Source organism: Mercenaria mercenaria, chromosome 9 (assembly GCF_021730395.1).
Source record: "Mercenaria mercenaria strain notata chromosome 9, MADL_Memer_1, whole genome shotgun sequence".
NCBI classification, from domain to species: domain Eukaryota; kingdom Metazoa; phylum Mollusca; class Bivalvia; order Venerida; family Veneridae; genus Mercenaria; species Mercenaria mercenaria.
In genome coordinates, this window is record NC_069369.1 from 47,282,602 (window position 1) to 47,296,783 (window position 14,182).

Consider the following 14,182-nt stretch of genomic DNA (forward strand, 5'->3'; position numbering starts at 1 on the left):
TACCCTCGTGGCGATGGATTCAAACAGGGATGAGGTGTCGAGAATGATTAATATAAGTGGTAGAACTTCCTTCATAATCGACCTAAAATAAATTATGTATAAACTAAATAGTAATATACAAAACATATATGTATTTACCATATTCATGTAAAAATAAAAAGATTGATAATATAGCATTGACGATATCAAAAATGTTTTATGACCTCAAACGATACTCGACCAACGTCTTGTTGGAGTGATCTAAGTTATGAATACAAATGTATATTAAAACTATAACATGTATGTCTATATTTTATGATATCTAAAATACTGAAACATCAACCCTTTCTCCTATTTACATAAGATAATAGCTGATTTTAAAACATGTGTCACTTACTAATTTTGCACCAGTAAAGGAATTTATACTGTCAGTGCATTGTTGAACAGTATAGATTGAGTATGTTTTCCAAATATAAGGTTCACACTATGATTTGTTCGTTTGTTTTGGGTTTAAACGCCGTTTTTCAACAGTATTTGAGTCATGTAACGGCGGGCAGTTAACCTTATTAGTGTTCCTGGATTCTATACCAGTACAAACCTGTTCTCCGTAAGTAAGTGCCAACTTCCCCACATGAAGTAGAGGTGGAGGACTTATGATTTCTGGCACAATATCATTTATCAAATAGTCACGAAGAATATACGTCCCGTCCGAGGATCGAACTCAACGAACCTGCGATCTGTAGACAAACGCTCTACCTACTGAGCTAAGCGGCCGGGCTATGAGACATGATGGCCATTAATATAATCGATGAGCAGTATTGGAAATCCATCTACAGACAATCCCTCAGGTTATTTATTTTCTTATTTCTCGCTTAATTTTCTTCACTGAACCCGTAGGTGGATTCCTAGTCCTGAACTATTGAATGTTAAGGGCGTCTCAAAATATAATTCTAGAAATGTGTCCGAGGAGCTAAAATACAAATCCACAGTGTCCCGAACGTATGAAACACTAAAATTTCAACAAGAAAAAACCTGAAAGTAGGCTTAAAATCTAGGATTCTTGTATCATGATAATTGACAATACAGACATCGCCGGTGTTTCAATATACATGTAACTCTAATATGACTAACAATGCTTAAATCATCACAACGATATAATGTTGACGTCACGTCGACGTGATATTTAGCGCCATGTATACATCTAGAAATAGCGCTTTCAAATTTGATCAAATATTTTACTTAATAGCATGTTTAAAACAAAATGTCACATTGAACAACTGTCTTGATTAATTTACACATATATTAAGTTCGTTATTCGATTTGCAGAATAATTCGCCATCTTTTGCACCAAGGTTGAACTCTTCCGCAAGTCGTATTACCATTTCCGGTCCTGACGTGCAAAAAGAAAGAGCGTTACGACCTAACAGTTGGCGCCATGCATGCGCGAAGAAACAGTTCTGTCATATTTGATCTAAATTTTATAATAAAATTCATATTAGAATCGAAATAATTTATAGCAAAACGTTGTTTTAACGTTGTTCATACACTCGGGCGGTTATATGTCGTTCGAAATAATTCGAAATTATTACGCCTGGCGTATAACCGTCCATCGTGTGTAAATAGTGTTAAAGCATCGTTTTGCTATAAATTATTTCTTAATTATAAATATTATAGAATATATACTTGCATCTTTTATCATACATTTCCTGGTTAATCCTACCAAGAACGCAAAATAGAATATCCATAAAAGGTCACAGAAACCAAACATTTATGACTGGCCTCAATACCATATCAAAAAAAGTATACCATTGCAAAACGATAATTGCATCACTTTCGCAGAAATATGCAAGTATTAACTGCTTTTTATTCCTCGTTGGTAAGTTATCCGTCTTGACAATGACAGTGTTTTGCAATTTATTTCGCAATAGTACGAAGGTGTATTAGTTAACCTATCTCTACAATTTTATATATCTTAATACCATTTGGACAATACACTTAAAATAGAATTGATAAATGCACTAAAACATCAAAAAGTATTATCCCTTTTTTAATCCTTTATTCAGTTTTTTTTGTATACAATGTAAGTACAAAATACATTTTGATACATTCTCAAGCATGTGAGATGTTAGCTTAGTAATAAATTTGTCACATTCAAAATGTTCTGACAATACTTATAATTCATACTTGAACAATTTGCAGATATTAAATTGCTTAGTTCTACTTTCAACCAGAAAGGAGTGACGAATACCCCCACAATACGGTCTTGTCACAGAAGAATGGCAACCATAAGAAAGACATGGCCACAAGAAGGTGCAATTTAAATCGAATACCAGAATTTATCTTAATCTGTCAAGCCTTTCGTGAGTTGGAAAGGGGCCATAACTGCATATAAAATTGGTCGAACATTACCTGTATTTTATGATGTTACACTTGTGTACCAAAAACATTTAAATCTGTCAAGAACTGTCACTGGAGTGTTTAATGACTCCAATGGTTGATGAGTATTGCACAATAGTAATAGTCTATGTTAAAATATCAAATAACAAGAGAGGTACAGATAAAGTGTATCAAAACATTTTATAAATATAATTTTAAGCAAAAAGGGGCATAATTCAGGAAATATTGGTGCAAGAGTTATGTACCTTGTGTCATATGATGTTGGTGCTGATTTGGAACAACTACTTCAAGTTTGAAACAAAACTAATGCATTTCGTAATAACTGAGATATATGAAAATGCATCAAAATTAACCTTAAATCCTAAGTATAAGGAGGCATAATTCATGAAAAATTGGTGCCAGAGTTATGCACCTTGTGTCATATGATGTGGGTGATAAGGTGGAAAATCTGTTTTAAGTTTGAATCAAATCCATTTAGTAATAACTGAGATACAGTAAAAATAAAACATATTTATTTACAAGGAAAACTTCTATGGAAACCTTTATATTAAATTGTTTTATTTTATTGTCATGTAAACTATTCAAAAACCTATAAAAGGGTATCCACTTAATGTCTTCTTCAAAATAGGCGTTCCATTACCTATGTATGTACTGTTTCGTAAATTTCATATTAACCATATGGTTACAGATTTATTTCAGCGATCCAGTTTGTTTTATAAAGAAGTTTATTATATGTGTACTCTTCACAAAGTACTCCATTTTTATCTATTACATCGTTTATAAATATTATGTTCGATTTAATCAAGTTCTTAAATAACAATGATTTCCTTTATACTTAATAAACCCATTTCCCCAAATAATTTCTTTTCTTATTTCTAAAAATGATTTACGATGTTTGTTACCCGTTCTATTTTTTACTAACATCAAGATGTCAAGAATATTTTTGTAGAAGTCTGGTAAAAATGTCATGAATGTTGTGTCTATGCTTTTTATACTATCGATATTCATTTGAAAGACTAGAAATTCAGGCCCAAATTTACTGTAAAAGTATGTAGGAATTACTTTTCAGTTGGCATTATTGTCGTCTGTAAGTGATTTGACCAATTTTGTTTTCATAGATATTATAAATGACGCTAGATCTACCATGTCAATTTCACCTTCAATTTAATTACTAATAAATGTTGTTCTTTTATCTTTTTGTTTCGTTTTGGTTATTCCATAACAATCAAAGAATGTATAGCGTAAGTAAATTTTGGTAGTAAAAGTGTTTTAATTATTTGAACTTTCCATAGATAGTTAGATTTCTTCTTGACCAACTGTTGATGACTGATTTACATTTTTCTATTTTGCTTTGCTAATTTAATTGCTCGCATTCAATTTCATTGTGTCCAAAATATATTCCAAAAGCCTTTATTGGTTTTGATGGCCCTTTGATATTTCCAATCATTTCTGTATCAAATTTATTTTTACCTATCCACACAGCTTCCGTTTTGAATTTATTTTTTTAAGACCTGAATAGAGTCCAAAATATTCGATTATGTTTGATGCATTAAGTATGTCATGTTTTGTTTGAAGAAATAACGTCGTATCATCTGCTAACTGTGAGGTTTTTACCTCTTTATTAACATTGTCGACCTCAACTGCTATGCCACGTACGTTATTAGAGCTCTTTATGTTAAGTGCCATTATTTCTGCGACAATTATAAAAAGTAAAGCGGAAATGGGACACCCTTGTCTAACGCCTCGTTCTGGCTTAAAATGGTTTTGACATCTATCCATTTATTAAAATATACGTTTGAGAATTACAATATAATGTTTTAATCCATCGAAAAAAGAAGTCATTTTTAAATCCAAAATACTTTAATGTTTGAAATAAGAAGGAATGCTGAACAGTAGCAAAGGTCTTTCGAAAATCTAGAAAGACTCTTGCTCCATAAATTTGTAGATGTTCCGTGTAATCTATATTATGTTGTATTTGCCTAAGGTTATACCCAATAAATCCGTTTTTTATATAACCTTGTTAATCTAGATTGATTATTTTATGAATTACCTTTTGAAGCCTGTTTGCAAGGATTCTGGCGGCAATTTAATAGTCTATATTAAAATGATTAAGAAGGGATATAAGTCTCCAATTTTCTAAGTTCGAAGGATCTCCCTTTTTGAATAAAAGTGAAACAACACCTGTATGTTGAGAGTATGCTAATTCCGATTGAAAAAAAACACAATTTCATTTAAACGTCTGTAAATAGAATGCCGATTACATTAAAAACTATAAAATTCTGACGTTTTGCCGTCAAGATCTTGGCTTTTATTAATTTTGATTGATCTAACTGCCATTTCACATTCTTCAATTGTAAATAATCCTTCGCATATCTCTGCATTGGATTCTGAAAGTTTTTATTTATGTTTCGTTCACGCGAGTTTTTCCTATTTCAATGTCTTCAATTTTAGTACAAGTCTTTCCATTTCTATCTATTTTACTTAAAATGTTTCTTGTTTGTCTCGATTGTTCCATGCTTAAAAGTATTTTGTATTGTTTTGCCCTGTTCAGTAAAGTCAATTCTTGATTGTTCGTATCTGTGCGCCTTTTTCTTTAGATTCGTATAATTCATTTAGTTTCTTTTCAATGTTATCAGTGACATCCGAATTGACGGGACTATTTTCATATAATTTCACATAATTGTTTCAATGTTTGTTCTTATGATTTAATTTGACAGTGCCTCTCTGCACTTCTCTGCGTACCGTAGGTCATTGATTTTTCTTTTAGTTTTATTTTTTAAAAGTTCCCACTCAATTTGCTTTAGAATTTCATTTGTTTGTTTAAGTGTTTGGATTGCATTGGTAATAAAACTGACATAGTTAAGGTCTTTCAATAAAGTGTTAATAAGTTTCGAGTATCCAGGACCTCTTTTATTCGGTATTTTATTTAGTATTTTCAAAGAAATGGCTTGATGATCTGTGTATTTAATACATGCTGGGCGTATATTGGTTGCAAAAACAAGTGTTTTGAAGCTGGAATCTATGAGCCAAATGTCTATTCTACTTTTTTCGGTATAATTTTTCTTCGCCATGTATACTGATAATTTTTGTCATGAACTTTCTTTCATATGTCGTAACAATTGAATTTTTTAATCAATTTTGTTAAACCTTGTACCGTATTATCTTTTGTTTTAGAGCGCGTTTTAGCATATCTCTTAATTCAAACTTTTATGCTTATAAGTGCTACTTCAGTTATGATAATCTACTTGAATTGGAGTATACATGTTTTTGTAATTCATATTTAAAAGATTGTGGATGTAATTTTTCTTACAGTATTCTTATAGAAAGTAGCTAAAATACATTTTATCAAAACATCTGAAAAGAGATTAAGAATGGATAGTTTCAACAATATTTGCTCGTGGATGATTATTCTCTCATTGTTCAAGGTAAGCTAGTTAGCTAATTCAAACTAAATAAGATTCCGAATTTGAAAAAATATCTGAAAATATTCTTAAAGACGTATTAGACGCAATTCCATGGACGTATAGAATATGATTGTACTGATAAGGTGTCACGTTGAAAGACATATGTTATTTCTGAAATTGTAAAATATGATGTTTCAATAAAAGAAAATATACATTTTAAGTGTACTGTAATAGACAGTTGGCGAAAGCCCCGAGAAAAAAATCCGTAGGCATTTTTTAGTACAATATGGTATCATACATCAAAATGTTCGTTGGGGTATATGGAATTCAGTCAGGGTGGATACCAGGCTCAAATATCCCTATTCAAGTTTTCGTGAGGCCCCAAAAGGGGTGCACGTGATAAGAAATAATAATGAAAGTAAAATGTTGTTTAAATTACAAGTTAAGGTAAATCTGACTTAAATATATAGTAGAGTGGAAAGATTCAATTACATAATATAATTTGAGGTATAAATGTAATTTTCAAGTGAAATCAAAGACTAAGAGGCCCTAAATTGGGGGTTCTCCGTCAGACGGCATTTACATGATGATGTGACGTATCCAATATGTTAAAATTTGCGGTACATTGGTATCAACATGTAATTAAGAAATGAATGTTTATCCTCTATAGTATCCAGTGCATATAAAACATTAAGACATATTACATTTTCTTTGAAATTTCATATATAATTCAAGAGGCCCCAAAAGGAGTTACACTCAAACTGAACAATTTTAACCAGACAAGCTGCATATCATTTTTGCCATCAACGTAACATTCAGTTAAGTATGTGGATATTCTCACGCAGTCTTAAAACATTTACTGTGCTAAAACTTATTGTGTAAAGTAATTTTATTGTTTTTATTATTGCAGCATCACTTTTCTATTGAGGTCTGAGAACACTAAAAGCGAGACTTTCGCAAAACACTTTGATACAAGTGTGAGATATAATGTAGAATAAGTAACTCTGAGAATTTCAAGAAATTGTAGAGCCAATATATTACATATACATGTTACTTCACTGCATTTCATTTCCATATTTTCATTTAATTGTTACTACAATAACAGTGCGTAATATATCGGTATATTGGTACTAACTTTTGAGACACATGTAGTCAAATTGCCCAAATATGGAATACTGAACCGATATATACACTCAAAAAAGTAAACACGCAATATCACTTTCTGGCAATATTTCATTTTGTTTTTGCAAAACGTTGTGTGTAGATATTTGATGTACATTGATATACACATATAAATTGCCAAACTTTTCAAAATTCCAGTGCATTTGAAGAATAGTGAGAGCTATTCTGTTCACTCTGGTGTTGGTGTCGCCTTTGTTGACATCCTCACTTTGGATAAGTTTTGCATGTAAGTTCATATCTTAGCAACCAATATATGTGTTGGATTATGATTCGTTTTCAACCTAGAATATTTGGGAAAAGTTTAGCATGTACCTAAAATAACAAGGTGTATTTCAGAAACTACATACATTTGATTTAAATTTCACATAGTGCTTCCGGTCATCAAACCTCTGGAAGTAACCAATATATGGTTTTGTATGTCTTGCCCAGTCATGGCCCTTGTTAAACTTAGAAGTTGTTGAATAGTCGAGCGCAAGGCTTTTGGGCAGCTACTGTTATTAAAATCGTTATCGGACTTTATCCATGGCCAGAACAGGCATTTTTCAAAAATATTTTGTTGAAGCAGTGATATGTGATAAGACCAATTGACATTCAGTTGTTATGAAATGGTGGAGTCACCAGATATATAATACTACTACAATATAGAAAACCTCGTGTGACATTACACGTTACAAATGTTTTTAATCGCGTCTACACAACACAAAGTGTTTGCAAGGTAAAAACTTCAAACTTGTCAAACTTAATCTTTTGGTTAATTTATTGCTCATTTAACAGTATCAAGACTTTTACGGATATTTGGTATGTCATTCCTTACTGATAATCGAATTTCTGTATATCGATATGTAATTAATATGAGTTTCTAAGGTGGTAGTGAAATGAATTACAGCACAGGCGCCATATGCTCATGTAACACAAGTCATGCTTAGACTGTCCTAAAGAATGGATGTTGCATTTTTACTTTTTGAGAGTATTTCAAAGCACAAGGCTAGACCAAAAAAATCGCAAGGACAAATATTCATTAAGAAAAACTACATTCGAAGAAAGAACCTCCCCCTCAAACAAAAACCCCATATCAGTAATTGTATGGATGTGTACATGATGAACTTTACACTTAATATACATGAACAAAGTAAAATATATAGACAACGAGAAAGATACGGACGCACAAAGGAACAAAGTGGAGCACAGATTTGGAACTGTCAGTTGCAAAAACACAACTTGGAAATCAAACCAGTAAAAAGTGTAGTAAACCTTTCTCCTAATCCTTCCAACTTTTCAGAGTTGCATAACAGTGTAAATAAAAGACGTAATGGCAAAGTATGTACAATACGAAATATTTCTGTAAATTTAGATACAAAGTAAGCCTAACAACTATTAAGAAATGTACTCAGTTCTTTTAACCTGAGCAAAATAGTCTTCTAGAGCGTAATAAGCCTAGAACTGAAAAAATGACCATTAACAATCTTTTAATGTTGAGCTGAAACTACATGGAGGGCCCTCAGGTTGGAATCTAGCCCTGAACACCACTAAGGTGCCAGGAAAATCGTTTCATGCAGTCATTTGTACATAAAAATGCTTACTCTCTGGAATTCTTACAAGTATAACTATCGTTTATAACGAACAACAAAATATACATACTTAATCTATTATCAAAATTGTAAACAAACTGATTTCACAGGTCCTGGTCATTCTTGTTCCTATAGCATGAATACAGGCGAGTATATGAGGACAAAGAAGAGCCGATATTTACAATCTGCAAGGCACAAAATTACACAAAATACTAATGATTACATCATGTTTGAAAAGATAAGAATTTTCTAATCCCTTTGTGGATACTTCATAAACACCACCTACCAAAAACGTAGCTGGTTGGGAAAATAGGTGCTACATGTTCACATGAACATCAGTGATCCTTTTCAGGTAATGAAATAATAAAATGTAACTATCAGCTGTGCAGTGTCATTGTGACATTTACTGAAGTGGACACACACCAGTACTGGTGTCATGTGGTACATGAAATGCTGACCTCCAGATTGAGCAGCGGAAACCTAAATACTTGACAACTGCTCCGCTGAAAAATGTCTTTAACTTGTCTCTCTGGCTAGCTGAATCAAGTGATCTGATTGTTGTTTGGGGTATATTCCAATGTTACAAGAGATCAGATGAATAAAGAAACATGTATAGGTGACATTGCCAATGAATATAACTGTAGGCTTGCTACTAGTATTTCAAGAGGGCACACATTTAAGAATAATCTGGTCTTTGAGCTATATGTATACTATGGCATATTAGTTAAAGTTCCACTTGCATCCTATTAAAGAGATGTGAATACCACCATACATATAAAATGGTGAATCATAAATCGTCATATGCTAAATATATTTCAGCAATGATTCTGTTAACTAATAACTACTTATTAATCTAAATTATCATGAAATGTGAGTAATTTAAACCCTTTGGAGCCTCAAAATCATTTTTTTCTTTTTTTTCAGGGGAGGGGGGGGGGGGGGGGGGGGGGGTGGTGGGGGGTGTAAAATAACTACCTAAGAACAAATATTAAATTTCTGTGAAGAAAATATTCTGGTACATTTTATGGTTTACAACAACATTAATTATGAAAGAAGAGGGCAATTTACCAAACTTTTTCAACAAACTTTAAAATTTGCTTATCAATTATTCTGCAATAACATGACCCCATAGTGGTGCCTTTTTATTATTTTTTGTATTAGAATGCCTGTTACACACCTGAGCCTTAAATACTCAACCTTACTATCGTAGAGATTTCACAAATAGAGTAAAAACAATATACTTCTAAATTATGCGTTACCTATCAAAAATTTCAAAATATTTTTTTAAAAACCCTGTAATGGGCCTCAAATTCTAAAATGATTAGTGTGATGAACATATTTATTCATATTACAATACATTTAATCTAAAACAGATACACATTTCATCATTAATAATGATGAAAATGAAATTTTTCTTTAATTTCCCTTAAAATTGAGAAAAAACTAATTGTCCCCTTTTGGGGCCTCACAAAAAAATAAAAATGGATTTTTGAGCCTGGTATCCACCCTGGTTGATTAGAAGAAAGAATAACGAACGTTTTAAGGTATGATACCATATTGTACTAAAAAATGCCTACGGATTTGTTAACCAGGCCTCTTTTCCCAGTTAGCCAACTGTCTATAACGACATTTTCAGTCCGACAACCGTGACATCTTATAATATTGTTAACAATCCTATTTCCGGTCAATGGTTCTCTCTTTAAAACAAATTTCAGACTGGTAGAACCTAAACGACAGAGCTTGTTGTTTTTCATGATTGTACAAAAATTCTACGGACTGTAATGTTGGTAATGTATTTGCCATTGATAGGGTCGGAAAGTTCTCTTGTCATTACTAAACATTTTGCTTTTATCTTCTTTCTTTATATATTCAATGTTCTTATTTCTTTTGTATGACCTGGAGCGCATGCCAGCAGGCTGCCCAAATTTCCGCCTGGATATTTTTGCTTTCTCTCGGCGATGTATTGACATTTTAAGCTTTCAAACAATTATATACAATAAATAAATGTTCATAACACAATAGGTCGCACTACTTAATACTCTATGTCAAAGCAGAAGATGGTTCAAATGAATATTTCACTTCTCAAAGTTCTTGTGTTTCTATGCTGCCACCATACTTTTTCACAAATGTAAACAAGTCCATCCTTGCACGAAGTGTGTGTATCATTTTACACACGTTTGTTTACATTTCGAACAGGGGAACGGCATTACTCACCTTTCAACATGAGATCGATGAAAATAAACAGTTGTAATCGAAGCATAACAGCTAGGCACATAAAAACGTAAATATTACGTGTTCTATATTTACCTTTACTTAAGAAATGCAGAAAACTGCCAGAATCTTTCCCGTACCTTTTCCACTCAGAGCCTATCAACACCCGGAAACAGTTACACCGACAAACTGACGCCGGCAATGTAATCCTTAATTTCATTATTTTTTTTCAATTTTAAGTTATAAAAATATTTATTTTAAAACAATTAATGAAATGTCTTTTTTTCATAAATTAATCATCTGTGAACATTTATGCATAAAAAATACAGTTTTTATAAACTCTACGATTTTAGGATATGACGTCATATAAACGATAGTTCTCGAGAAATCCGAAAGGTCGCGTATTAATTTATGGTTATAAGGCTCACAATTTCCACGAAAAGCATGAAAATGAAAGTTCATTGATAAAGTTTAAAGGGTATTTCATCGATTATTTTAATTACATATACCAAGATTAAAGGCAACAATGTGACAGACAGTAGCCATAATGTTGATCCTTGTCCTTGGTTACTTTGGGATGTTTCGTTGGTTGTTCCGATTGGAATTGATAGCCAGCTGAATTGTTTGTTTACATTTTTTATGACTGAACGCATTTGTGTAAAAAAAGTAATAGAAACGCATTAATTTTAACGAATATTTCGATTACTTGGAAATATTTTGTAAAATGGCTATTAGACAATATTCATTGCTCTTTGGAGTTTATTTATACTAAAAATTATACAAATTTGATCTTTAAATATGTTGTAGGAATGCAGATGGTACTTTCTATTGTTCTAATGTAGGACTATCAATTAGTGATTAATCAGGACTTTGTTATTATGATTTCAAGACCTTTATCCATCAATTTGTTGCTTACTGTATGATTCACTTTTAATTAACAGATTGATAGAATTTATTAATTTCGAATTACACTCTTGTTTAATCAAAGATGTTGATGGCGACACCTTAAGAATCTGAATGATCAAAAAGCAAGTCCGCAGCCCTTCTCTATTTCCCTCAATATTTTTATAATTGCTATGCCCAGCCCAGGCTTTCTAAGTCCTGTCTGTTTGATATATCATTCCCTGCTCTGCCATGTCTGCTTAAAGAAACAAGTTAACAGCAATCTGACTAAAGTACATCTCCTATTACGCTACGCATAGGATCTGACAACGAGCTATTCATGGCCTCGTTCTGACAACCCTTCCGCTAGCCAATCAAAAGCTACCTTACAATATCCTGCAAGCTTTAAAAGCCGTGGGTTTTGATATCAACAATTTTTATGTTGAAAGATGTCAGATAGCCGGTTAGCTCAGTCGGTAGGGCACTTGCTTTGTAAATGAGAGGTCCCGGGTTCGAGCCCTGGATTAACTGCAAATTTTTCTTACTCTTTGACATTCGAACAAGTTGTCTGGTTGGTTCAAACAAAAATAGATTTGCGAAAATAAAAATAGCAATATTGGAAATCCAAAATATACAGAAGACGAATGTGAATGGGTCGTTCTCAGATCTTCGTTTAGAAGATCAAGTACTTTAGTCAGATTGAAGTTAACAGTAACAAGACATTTATACATAACCTATCCGTCGTGAAGAATTGATCATTAGCTGCCAAATAATCGATGCTACAATGACTATTATATACAAAAAAGTGTATCGAGAGGATATTTAACTGTTTCAGTACCCTTTAACGTATAAACCTGATGCAGTCATTTCAAGAGTTACATAGCCGAGGATTTAAAATGTAAGAAATGGTGTTCAGCTGGGACTGATATATTGATCAGTCATGTAAAACAAACCATTATTTGTTAATTTCTTGTTACAACAGAATTTAACCCATTATATAGTTTCCTATTAGAAAAAAAAACGGAATACATCTTATTTTTTTTTCACTGTAACGTAAACCTAAGGCCATACCAAATTGATTCATAGTTCTTCGGAAATTTTTCAAAAAAATGGGAGCGAGCGAGCGAATTTTTTTTCTCAATTTTGATATTTTCAGAGGCGGGTAGCTTTTACATGGAGCGAGCGGGTATTTTTTTTTGGCAGTTATGATTATACATGAAGTTAACATTTCTTTAAGAATAACACAGAACTTAAACATTTACAGTGTGACTAACACAGTAGATAGCTTTTCTGTATGTTTTAAAGACTACATGAATGGTTTTGCAAATAAATTCTTGCTAAAACTCACTGAATCACTTTGTTTTTATTTTGTATTTATAATTACTAAGGGATGAGTGTCTTATTTTTAATTTTGATTGTTCTACATTAATCTGAAGGCGTGCCCATTTAACGGCAGAGGATGAGGAATATTTAAGACAAAACGGGCATCCAAGTTGAATAACATATCTTCTAAAACCCAGTTAGATGGCTAGATGACACATGAGCAACTTTGTGCCCCTAGTGAAACTCCAAACGGTAGAGGTGAGGGGAAAGTAATAAATCACTTGACCAATGAGACCAAACGGAGTTGGGCACACAATTAAATGCTTCGACATTGCTCGAATCCCATTGGAATAATTTCTTAACAGATCAGACTGTCTTAAGTTTTTGTGGTAGAGGTTCATTTCAGTCAAAAATGATAACAGACGGACACAAAAATGATCCCAATATGGCCACTCTTAAAGGTGTTATTTGTTGTGCTTTGACTGACCAAGAAATTTTGAGTTGGGAAGGTCTGTTTTTTCAGATTCTTTCTTTCAATCAATTCACAGCAAATTAATATACAAACAGGGAAAATTGGGGTTACAATACGACAGAAATTATTTTTTATATCTACACTACTTATTTGAAAAGCTAAACATTTTTTTTAATTGAATATATGCATTTTGATAGAATATCTGACTGCAGTACTAAAGAAGTTTCGTTTAAAACGATTTGGGCCCGAGAAAATTAATGTGATGGATCAGTCAAGATCTGTGAACAAACTTTTTTTTAAAAAATAAACACTGGCTTTGGCTCTAGATCTAAAATACTGAACTAAACAATTGATAACAAATGGTTTGAAAACTTTATCTGAACAATATTTCTATGTTTAATCCAAATATTTCTAATTGAATCCCCGTGCAGGTCTTACAAGTCGGGCTTTGTTCTTTTCACTGTATTGAACAATCGTAGAACGTGTCTACTTCATCACCTACCGGCACATTGAAGGCCATGTGTGGCACTAGCACAGACACTCCAGATTTAAATCAAATGATGAACAACATCATAATTCCTGACTTTTTGAGTTTGAGTCATCAGCTACATGTATTACGAACGAATATCACTTTGACGCATTAAAACAGCGATAAAACCTGTTTTGCCGTTATCACTTCGGACCGCGTAAGCAGAAAAAAAAATCGGAGATTTTTATGTACGTGCGGGCGGGTGATTTTTTTACTTTTTCTCGGGAATGAAGTC